Source organism: Oryx dammah, unplaced genomic scaffold (assembly GCF_014754425.2).
Source record: "Oryx dammah isolate SB20612 unplaced genomic scaffold, SCBI_Odam_1.1 HiC_scaffold_8, whole genome shotgun sequence".
Taxonomy (NCBI): domain Eukaryota; kingdom Metazoa; phylum Chordata; class Mammalia; order Artiodactyla; family Bovidae; genus Oryx; species Oryx dammah.
Genome location: NW_024070192.1, coordinates 36,513,163 through 36,523,464, shown reverse-complemented (window position 1 = coordinate 36,523,464; position 10,302 = coordinate 36,513,163). Strand labels below are relative to the sequence as shown.

General features: G+C 47.8%; 1 long non-coding RNA gene across 1 annotated transcript; it reads right to left on the bottom strand.

Annotated features, from left to right (window-relative positions):
* Positions 1-885: 885 nt before the first annotated feature.
* LOC120866141 lies at positions 886-10,270 on the bottom strand. Its single transcript, XR_005721599.1, has 2 exons — positions 9,624-10,270; positions 886-1,763 (listed from the first exon to the last, which is right to left on the bottom strand). It is a non-coding gene; the product is annotated as an uncharacterized LOC120866141 (long non-coding RNA).
* Positions 10,271-10,302: the final 32 nt, after the last annotated feature.

Sequence of the window (10,302 nt, the reverse complement as noted above, 5' to 3'; positions counted from 1 at the left end):
GAGGTCTGGAGGAACCAATAACAAAGCACATTAGAGCCAGATGCATCTGAGTCTGAATCCTCATTCTGCCACTTAATTAGCTGGGTGACCACGAAGACCAATTGTTTAACCTTTTCGAGGCTCAGTTTCCTCATCTGTAAAATGGGAATCATAGTGACTGTTTCTTCCTGTACCTTCTCAGTGGGAGAAGGTAGAGGAAGTTTTAAGCGTAACGCTAGATATGCAGTAAGTGCTCATGTTAGAGCAGGTGATATGGATGACTTTTTTTTAAGTCACTCAGTCGTGTCTGACTCTTTGCAACTCCATGGACTATACAGTCCCTGGAATTCTTCAGGCCAGAATACTGGAGTAGGTAGCCTTTCCCTTCTCCAGGGGGTCTTCCCAACCCAGGGATCGAACCCATGTCTCCCACATTGCAGGTGGATTTTTCACCAACTGAGCCACAAGGGATGTTAAAAGGACCTGGTGTCCCAGTGGTTAAGAATCTGCCTGTGAATGCAGAGGACGTGGGTTCGACCCCTGGTCTGGGAACTAAGATCCCACATGCCACTGGGCAACTAAGCCTGTGTATCACAACTGGACCCTGTGTTCCAAAGCAAGAGAAGCCACTGCAGTGAGAAGCCTGGGCACTGCAATTCAAGTAGCCCCTGCTCGCCGCAACTAGAGAAAACCCAGATGCAGCAGCAAAGTCCCAGCACAGCCAAAGATTAATCAATTAATTAAAAGGATAAAATAAAAGGGGCTCTGGGGACTTTAAAAGGCTCTGCACACAGGCCTTCCTCGCCTCCTACACCTTCCTCTGTCAGATCTTCTTGCAGTTCCGCTCTGCCCACCCTGCCAACAGCCCCGGAACTGGATGGAGAAGAGCAGGAGTACAAAGATAGCTCCCCGCCTCAGAGGGTTTATTGTCAGAAAAAACAAAAGCGTATCACACATTTTTCACCACTTTTCTCCTAAGAGGCTAAAATACGCATCGTACATCTTTTTTTCCCCCCAGAACCTTACAAATTTTAGCTGTAAATGGTAAAACACATCAGTGAATTTCCCCATGAATATTTATTGAAATTGCACTTTTAATACAAAGGCATTTGAAAAGTGAAACTCCAAGGAAAATACATTTTGTGCAGCCATTGATCTTAAAATATTTACTATGAATATGCTCATCCTAGAAATATTGCACACTGCTTTTTATTATTTGTTCTGGATGAAATCGCAGGGGTTTGGCCAAGATGGTTTTTACAAGCTGAGCAGTACTGGCATGATGATCCTCTGGATGGCATTCAGCTCGCTTTCTTTCCAGTCCTCGGTTTGTTGGTTTCTGGCAACTGTTCCATAGACATCTCTGGGATTCAGACATGACTCGTGAATGGAGAGTAGAGGCACACCTAGAGCAGGTGAGCTTTGAAAACAGCTAACTAGAAAAGCATGGGCCTGAAGTGGAAGGATCTTTGAGGTCATCTTGTCCAATGTCCTCACCTGTACATGACATGAAAGAAAAGTGAAGTCGCTCAGTCACGTCCGACTCTTTGCAACCCCATAGACTACAGCCTACCAGGCTTTTCCGTCCATGGGATTTTCTAGGCAAAATACGAGTGGGTTGCCATTTCTTTCTCCAGGAGATCTTCCCATCCCGGGAATTGAACTCGGGTCTCCTGCATTGTAGGCAGACGCTTTACCCTCTGAGCCACCAGGGAAGTCCATGACATGATAGTGCCCTTAAAGACTGGATGCCATTTCTCAACTCATCCGCTGGATTGGTAAACCTGGAAAAGAGTGATAATTCCTAAAGCCTGTAAAGATGCAGGGAGATAAACATTGTATACATTGATAATGAGAATATGAATCGTTACAAACTTTTTTGAGAGTGGGCCATCAGTATTGATTAAAATTGTAAGTACAGGACTTCCCTGGTGATCCGGTGGTTAAGAATCTACCAGCCAATGCAGGGGACATGGGTTCCATCTCTGGTCTGGGAAGATTCCACAGGCCTCGGAGCAGCAAAGGCCCCGCACCCCAACTACTAAAGCCCCTGTGCCCTAGAGCCTGTGCTCCAGAACAAGAGAAGTCACTGCAATGAGAAACCAACATACCACAACTGGAGAGTAGACCCTGTTCACTGCAACTAGAGAAAGCCCACGCATGACAACAAAGACCCAACACAGCCAAAGGGAAAGAAAGAAATTTTTTTAAAATTGTAAGTACACATATCCTTTGAATCAGCAATTTCGCTTTTGGGAATCTGTCCTATAGATCTAAAAGCACTCGTGCAGAAATGCCTATGTAGAGTGATGCTTTGTACAGCCTAGTTTGTAGTGGCCCTAGCTAGAAACTGCCTAGATATTCATCAAAAGGGAACTGTGTGAATAAAGCAGTCCTGAATCTATAGACTGGTGGTCTCTAAGTATTATTCATTGCTCATTTAATGATAGCATGTACTTCCAGAACATGGATATTTATTTGCACGTGTGAGTATCTTAAGTGTAGGGTAAACAAATACAAAATAGAAAGTTTAAAGAGATGAGATTAAAAATAAAGAGATAGAACTTTGAATATTTTTTTCTTTGTGCCAGTGGGGTGCAGGCTTCCTGTTTTGGAGGTTATTAGAGAATATCATGCTACCTTCCTAAAAGAGGGAAATCAAATACTGGGGACCATCATCTGATTTTGCAAAAGCGTGATTGTACAACACAGATTGTTATGCCTTTTTATCTTCCACTAACTGATGCACTATCATTCATGGATATAGATATAGTCACACTCACACACACATGGTTTTACATATTCATAAGATTATAGAAAGCAGTATGAATGGATTATACCAGGCTGTCACTACTGGGACTCTATTGAGGGCAGGACAGGAAAGTTAGAAAAGAAAGGAAATTGGGGAGGGGGGAAGATCTTCAAAAAGACTATAGCAAAATGGGAAAATATTCCTAACACGAAATTGAAAGTTGCTCAGTCGGACTCTTTACAACCCCATGGACTGTAGCCCACCAGGCTCCTCTGTCCATGGAATTTTCCAGGCAAGAATACTGGAGTGGGTTGCCATTTCCTCCTCTAGGGGAGCTTCCCAACCCAAGGATAGAAACTGGGTGTCCCGCATTGCAGTTTCCATCTGCCATGGAGCAGCTAAGCCCGTGTGCCACAACTGCTGAGCTCGAGGCCTGCAGCTACTGAAGCCGGTGGTGCCTCAACAAGAGAGGCCCCAGCAATGAGAAGCCCATGCACTGCAGCTAGAGAGTAACCCCTGTTCGCCAACACTGGAGAGAGCCCTCGAGAAGCAACGAAGACCCAGTGCAGCCAAATATAAAATAAGTAAATAAGTAAAAGTTTAAAAAACAATTCACTTATGGGCTCCACTGTCCAGCGCAGCTGTCAGATCTGAGCTGACATCCTTCGCATCTTATGTCCTCTTCCCGGTCCCATGACTAGGCCTTACCCTGAGCAGCAAAACAAGGCTCAGCCCAGTGATGAGAAAGAGAGAGAGAGAGAGAGAAGATTTGGGCACAGGGTCCCCGGCCGGGGCAGCTATGGTTGGGATAAGCCCTGCTTGCTGCTCCAACGGACTGGAGACCAAGTCAGGCCCAGGATGCCTCCTCAGTCAGAACTCACTGATGTCAGAGATGGTCCCACTGTCCTTGGCTACTGGGCCGTTTGAAGGGAAAATTGAATTATAATCCTAACATCTTTTGTACATCTGAAAATTTGTCATAGTAGTTAAATGCTAATAAGGCGAAGGAGATTAAATGGATAGTTTCCTTAAAGATTACACTCCACCATCCAAGGTCAGGTGGAAATTATAAGTAATGTAGTGGTGTAGTCAGATCACTCCGGCTGAATAAATGTCATGACCAAAGCAAGGAGTCACTCAGTTTTCTATATTTGAACATCTCATTAGAGCCTGTGTCATTCAAAGACGTATCGGGTGGCAGAGAGGTGACATTTAAGGTCTCTCATGGAAAGCCAAACCCTTAATTATCTGATGGAGGTTAATGTGGCTATGGAACAGGGGAAGCCTGAGTATAACAGGAAATAATGGATTATGCTAAGAGCTGGTTTCAATGGTAACCCTGGGAAGTGGACCATCCTGTTAGGATGTCAGGCCAGGGACAGCGTTTTCCTGCCTTGCTGGTTCCCTGCCAGGCTGAATGGGGGGAACCAGGACAGTCCTCCTTGGTATCAAGAAGCGATGCCTGATGGAACTTCCCTGGTGGTCCAGCGTCTAAGATTCGGTGTTCCCAATTCAGGGGCCTGGGTTTGATCTCTGGTCAGAGAACTAGATCCGGCATGCCACAGCTAAGAGTTCGAAAGCTGAAACTAAAGATCCTGCCTGCTGCAAGGAAGATCAAAGATCCAGTGTGCCGCAACTAAGACCCAGTGCAGCAAATAAATAAGTAAAAAATAAATAAAAAAATACAACACTGTTCCTGTCTTCACTGGTTTCAAAGCCAGTGAAACAAATAAGTAAATATAGCTTTTCAAGTGAATGGAAAGTGTTGTTGAATTGATTGTTGCTGTGTTAGTTGCTCCGTCATGCCCAACTCTTTGAAATCCCATGGACTGTAGCCCACCAGGCTCCTCTGTCCGTGGGATTCTCCAGGCAAGAATACTGGATTGGGCAGTCATTTCCTTCTCCAGAGGATCTTCCCCATCCAGGGATCAAACCCGGGTGTCCTGCATTGCAGGCAGATTCTTTGTAGTCTGAGCCACCAGGGAAGCCCGTTGAATTGATTTTCTAATTAAAAAAATGAAGAGGAAGAAGAGAAGAAATAAACAAAAATCATTTTTATGTTAAGAAGATTTTACTTCTCCTAATGGCAACCCACTCCAGTACTCTTGCCTAGAAAATCCCATGGACAGAGGAGCCTGGTAGGCTGGAGTCCATGGGGTTGCTAGGAGTTGGACACGACTGAGCGACTTCACTTTCACTTTTCACTTTCATGCACTGGAGAAGGAAATGGCAACCCACTCCAGTGTTCTTGCCTGGAGAATCCCAGGGACGGGGGAGCCTGGTGGGCTGCCATCTCTGGGGTCACACAGAGTCGGACACGACTGAAGCGACTTAGCAGCAGCAGCAGGGCACTATCCATTCTGAAGGAGACCTGACAAAGACTGGCTTTTTCAATATCCAGACTCTTGTCACTTGCAGTGGTCAGGATGGCTGGCGTGTGATTTAAAGGGACAGCTGTCTTCAGCAGCCGGAGCCCACACCTGCATGTACACATAAACACATACAGACTGCTGGGCTCAGATCCACCAAAGATGCTTATCTAATACTACTTTGGAGGAGCAGGGCCTTTCTGTTGCCTGGAATGCTTATGACTAAGGAATGAGAACTCTGAGCTCCTGATTTAATTGACTGTTCAGTCACTAAATCATATCCAACTCTGCAACCCCATGGACGGCAACACGCCAGGCTTCCCTGTCCTTCACTATTTCCCGTAGTTTGCTTAAATTCACATCCACTGAGTCAGTTATGCCATCTAACCACTTCATCCTCTGCCACCCCCTTCTCCTCCTGCCTTCAGTCTTTCCCAGCATCAGGGTCTTTCCCAGTAAGTTGGCTCTTCCCATCAGGAGGCCAAAGTACTGGAGCTTCAGCTTCAGCATCGCCCCTTCCAATGAATATTCAGGGTTGATTTCCTTTAGGATTAACTGGTTTGATCTCCTTGCAGTCCAAGGGACTCTTTAAGAGTCTTCTCCAGCACCACAGTTCAAAAGAATTAATTCCTTGACACTCAGCCTTCTTTATGGTCCAACTCTCACTCTGTACGTGACTACTGGAAAAACCATGAAGTGAAATGAAGTGAAAGTCACTCAGTCATGTCCGACTCTTTGAGACCCATGGGCTATACAGTCCATGGGATTCTCCAGGCCAGAATACTGGAGTGGATAGCCTTTCTCCAGGGGATCGTCCCAACCTGGAGATTGAAGCCAGGTTTTCCTCATTGCAGGCAGATTTTTTACCAGCTGAGCCACCAGGGAAGCCCCATAGCTTTGACTATACGGACCTTTGTCAGCAAAGTAATGACTCTGCTCTTTAATATGCTGTCTAGGTTTGTCATAGCTTTCCTTCCAAGGGGCAATTATGGTCCCTGTCTCTAACCTCAGTCCTTTGAAAAGCCCTCCTCCCTCTGAGGAAGTTTTCAAGTCCTGGGGATGCTTGATAAATGGCCCTTAACATTGAACTCAGGTGCCCACCAAAAATATCTTGGTAAAGAATTAGCAGTGAAATGAATGGGGTCACTTCCAAACAAGCTGAATGTGCACAATTGCCTCAATTCTAGAAACTTCTGGAAGAGTTATAGGGATGCAATACAGGGGCAATCAGGTGGTTTCAGGGAAGGAGCCCATATTCTGGCCCTAGCCACCCCCACAACTCATTCTCAAAGCCTCATAGGAAACCCACCTCGGTTCCCAATCTCATTTTTCTTATCTGTAAAATAAAGGATTTGAACTTTAGGCAACTCAGTCTCAGAAACTAAATTTGGTAAGGATTGAATGAGACAATTTATGGTTTGGGTTGGTCAATCAAGAGGATTGATTTTTCTAAGGAAACCCAGGTGACCTCATTATGTACCAACTTAAAAATGCTACTTGTCCTGGCTAACATAGCACAGCTTCCTACTGAGCATCCACCCCCATTCCTGTGAAAAGCAACTTCTTAATCCAACAGCTCATTGTTGTTCGTGTCTCTGTCTTCATCTAGTTCTGCCACAGAGATAGAGAATATCAGAATCCCAGGGTCTCTCAATCCAAGCCCTTTGTAAAAACCCTCTGGGCTGTAAGTAACAGAAACCAAACTCAACTCAACATAAATAATAAAGGGAATTTATTGGCTCATGTAAAAAACCATCCACAGGTGGGGCCAGTCACAGGCAAAGATAGATCCTATACTTAACAGCATCACCAAGGATCTGGTTTCCTTCTGCCTCCTGACTCTCCTTCAGTTGTCAGCTTCATGCTGGGAGGGGTCCCCTCCAGGATTCCCAAGACAGCCACTGTCAAGATCCAAGATTACCTACTTCTTCACTGACATCTAGCAAGGTGAATAAAAAGAGCCTTTACTCAACATTTCCAGAAAAAAAAGTCTTGAAATTCCCTCTGGCTCCGTTGCCTTAGGAAACATGACCATCACTGTAGCCAGAGAGATGGGATGAGGTGTGGGCTTAGTCCAGATCATGCGTCCCACCCCAGAAATGATGACAGAGACAGCTCCAGCAGAGCATAACCCACCCCTGCCAAGAGACATCAGGGGCTGCTGGGAAAGGAAATGGGGAAAGGAACATCAGGGAGGCAACCAACAGCCTCCAACTCATCTCTCATTTTACAGATGGGGAACTGAGACCAGAGAGAGAAAAGGCTTGTTCTAAGATCACAGCAGAGAAGAGCTGGGACCATGACCCACCCCTTTAATCTGCAGACTTGATCCTATTTCCACTCTATTCTAATTCGACCTTGTTCAGGCCAACTCAGGAAATATTGAGTGGTCATCAATGTGGGTTCAGACCAATCAATTTCTCCCAAAACCTTAATGAACTACTTTGGAAGCATCACGTTTTAAACACCTCCAACAAATTTCCAGCCAAAAGAAAACAAACCTCAGTCCCAGGAATTCTTGCAGCCACAAAGATCAACCCCAGCACTTCCATTTCCCCTCTTGGGGCCCCCTAAGAACCAAGTGGCTCCTGTTACTTTTAAGGGGAAAAAATGCATTCTGGTGTGCAAATATTCTCGCATATTCATGCACTCCAAATCTAATTTTAGCTGCTCGAGACTTCATTATAAGACGCTCACATAATTAAGCAGTTTTCTTCCCAGGGTTTGGAAGCCTGTCTATTCTTCTCTCTCATTAACACATCACTGGGATTATCAAGAATGAGTTTCAGTTTTTTCAAATTACATATTTTGGTTTTTCCAAATTGATCCACAACGGGAGATGAAATCCATGAAAATTACATGTTTTAACACAGGTTTGTGCAACTCCACAGCCTTGCTATTAAAATTGGAATCTGTAAACAGGAGTACTCTGTTCTGGTCTGATTAGCTACATCTGCCATGCTTCTCTCCTAAATCCAAGCCTGTTTTACTCCTTGGCTGGCTGGGACAGCATCCTCTTTATGGAGAAGCTGAGAGCTAGAGATGAGACCTAACTTGAAGAAGGACAAACAGACTTTCCCAAAAGAACAGACACATCCCCTTCCCGTGCCTCTCAGGAGCTGGGGAGGCGGGGGGTGACTGCTGAGAACCATTAGCACATGGGGCCTTAACATCTTATTCACCCAACGTCCAGGATCAGGTGCCCAGGTTCAGGTGTCTTGCCAGGTGGACTGACTCAACACAGTGCACCCCAATCCCAACATTCCACTTATCTGCATCCCTGGCTAAGGTGCACAGTAAATTCCAAGGCCATCTGAGCAAGTGGCCCTCCACCTGAAGGAGCGAGGGTCTCTGGGTACAGCAGGGAACAGTCTCATCATCTATCAGGAAGAACAGGCTGGGACCACTGTTCTCCAGAGCCCTGGGGTGGTGGGGAAAGCCCAGGGGGCCATGCCCTGGCTGCGGTCCTAGTTGGTCCTCCAGCCCCTCCACTGTCCTTTTCAGACTCCTTGACATTTGAGTCTTCTCCCCAAAGATTGTCTGCGTAGCCAGGAGAGTAAGGGTCACTGCCAGGGAGCCAGTCTCTGGACTGGCTTCCCTCTCCTCCATCACTCAGGGCTGCAATCTCCTTTGAGATTCTAGGTTCACTCTGGGATGCAGGTATTCCCTGGGCCCCCTTCCAAGGCAGGGTGAAAACTCCTGGTGGATTTCAACTGCTCCTACTACTCAGGAGAATCAGCCTCATCAGGGCTCATCGCATACTTGATCCTCGAGCCATGCTGTATCAATAATTACTTATCAAGACCCTGGAGTTTCCAGCCTTGAGCTGAGCCCCAACAATGCTTTAGGAGGATCTAAAATGGCCTCAGTATCGGTGTGGGTTTGGGGAAGACTCAAAAAGAACTTGGAGGCCACCAGGAACGGATGCTCAAGGCCATTCATTAAAAATTGAAGGCTAGGGAGGCTTCCCTCTGAGGAAGGGCCCTCCTCCAGGGCCCTCAGCTCTGCCTGCCCCCACTGGGGTGCTGTCAGCTCCAGATCTCCAGCCAGGGAGTGGATGGTCCCACATTCCCATGCCCGGCTTTCGCAAACCCCTCACGCTGCTTTCTCCTGCTAATGCAGAGGTCAGAACAGCAGGCCCAGCCCAGGCCTGGAGAAGCTGCAAAGGGACTCAGGGGCTGCCCAAGTTCAAGCCCATCCACCTTTCTCCCTCACAGGGGTCAGTGTGTGGCCAAGCTCTCAACAGCCCTCCCTGGGTCCCACTTGTCCTGGGCTGTGCTCCCAGCTTCACCTCACCCTTTAGACTTCAGCCCCCTGGTCTCTGCAGCCCCATTTCGGAGCCCAAGATGTGTAGTGAAGGGTGACCCAAGAAGGTAATTAGCATCAGCACCCCTCCCCCTCCCAGGCTGAGCACTAGCTGGCAGTGAGGAGAGTCCTTTTCTCTGTCCCCTCCTCTGTCCTCACCCACCCACTCCCACCTTCTTCCTGCACAGACTCAGAGGCACGCACCCACTCCCACTCACCTGTTCTCAAAACACACAAGGGTTTTTCCAAGCCTCTGAGCCTTCGTACGTGCTGTTCCCGCTGCTTCAGTTCCCCTTCCCCTTCGCTCCACTGGAATAACTTCTACAGATTCCTCAGGACCAGTTCAAAGCCGTTGCAGTGCATTCTCCGACCCCCACGCCCAGCACACACACTCCTCTCTTGCTGGGTTTCTCACTCCCCTCCACCAGCCCCTCTAGGCCCTGAGCTGTGAGGAGGCGGCCATCTTCTCAGGAGGCCTGTAAGCTCATACACAGTGGCGCCAGCTTCCCACATCCCCGAGTGGGAAAGATGCCAGTGCCACCAAAACAGAGGGTGTGACAAAGAGGCCAGTGACAGGAAGTGGAGGGTGAACAACAGAGAACCGAGAGGGCTGGCGGGTAGGGGGCAGGCAGAAGCCGCAGCCGTGGCCTCTCCCCCCAGGGTCTTGATGGGCCATGCCGCCCCCCACTTCCTCATGACCAGGTGTGGGGGGATCCTGCGGAGAGCTGTCAAGATGGGTGGGGCAACCAGCCCAGTGGCCCCCAAGACTCATCTCTCCTGGGTCTGCCCAGTCCAAGTGCCCCCCTCCATTGGCACTGCTGGCATATAGGCCTTCTCCTGGAAGCCCAGCCCCCTCCCACCCAACCCGCCACTCCCATCCCTGGTCTCCTCACCCCT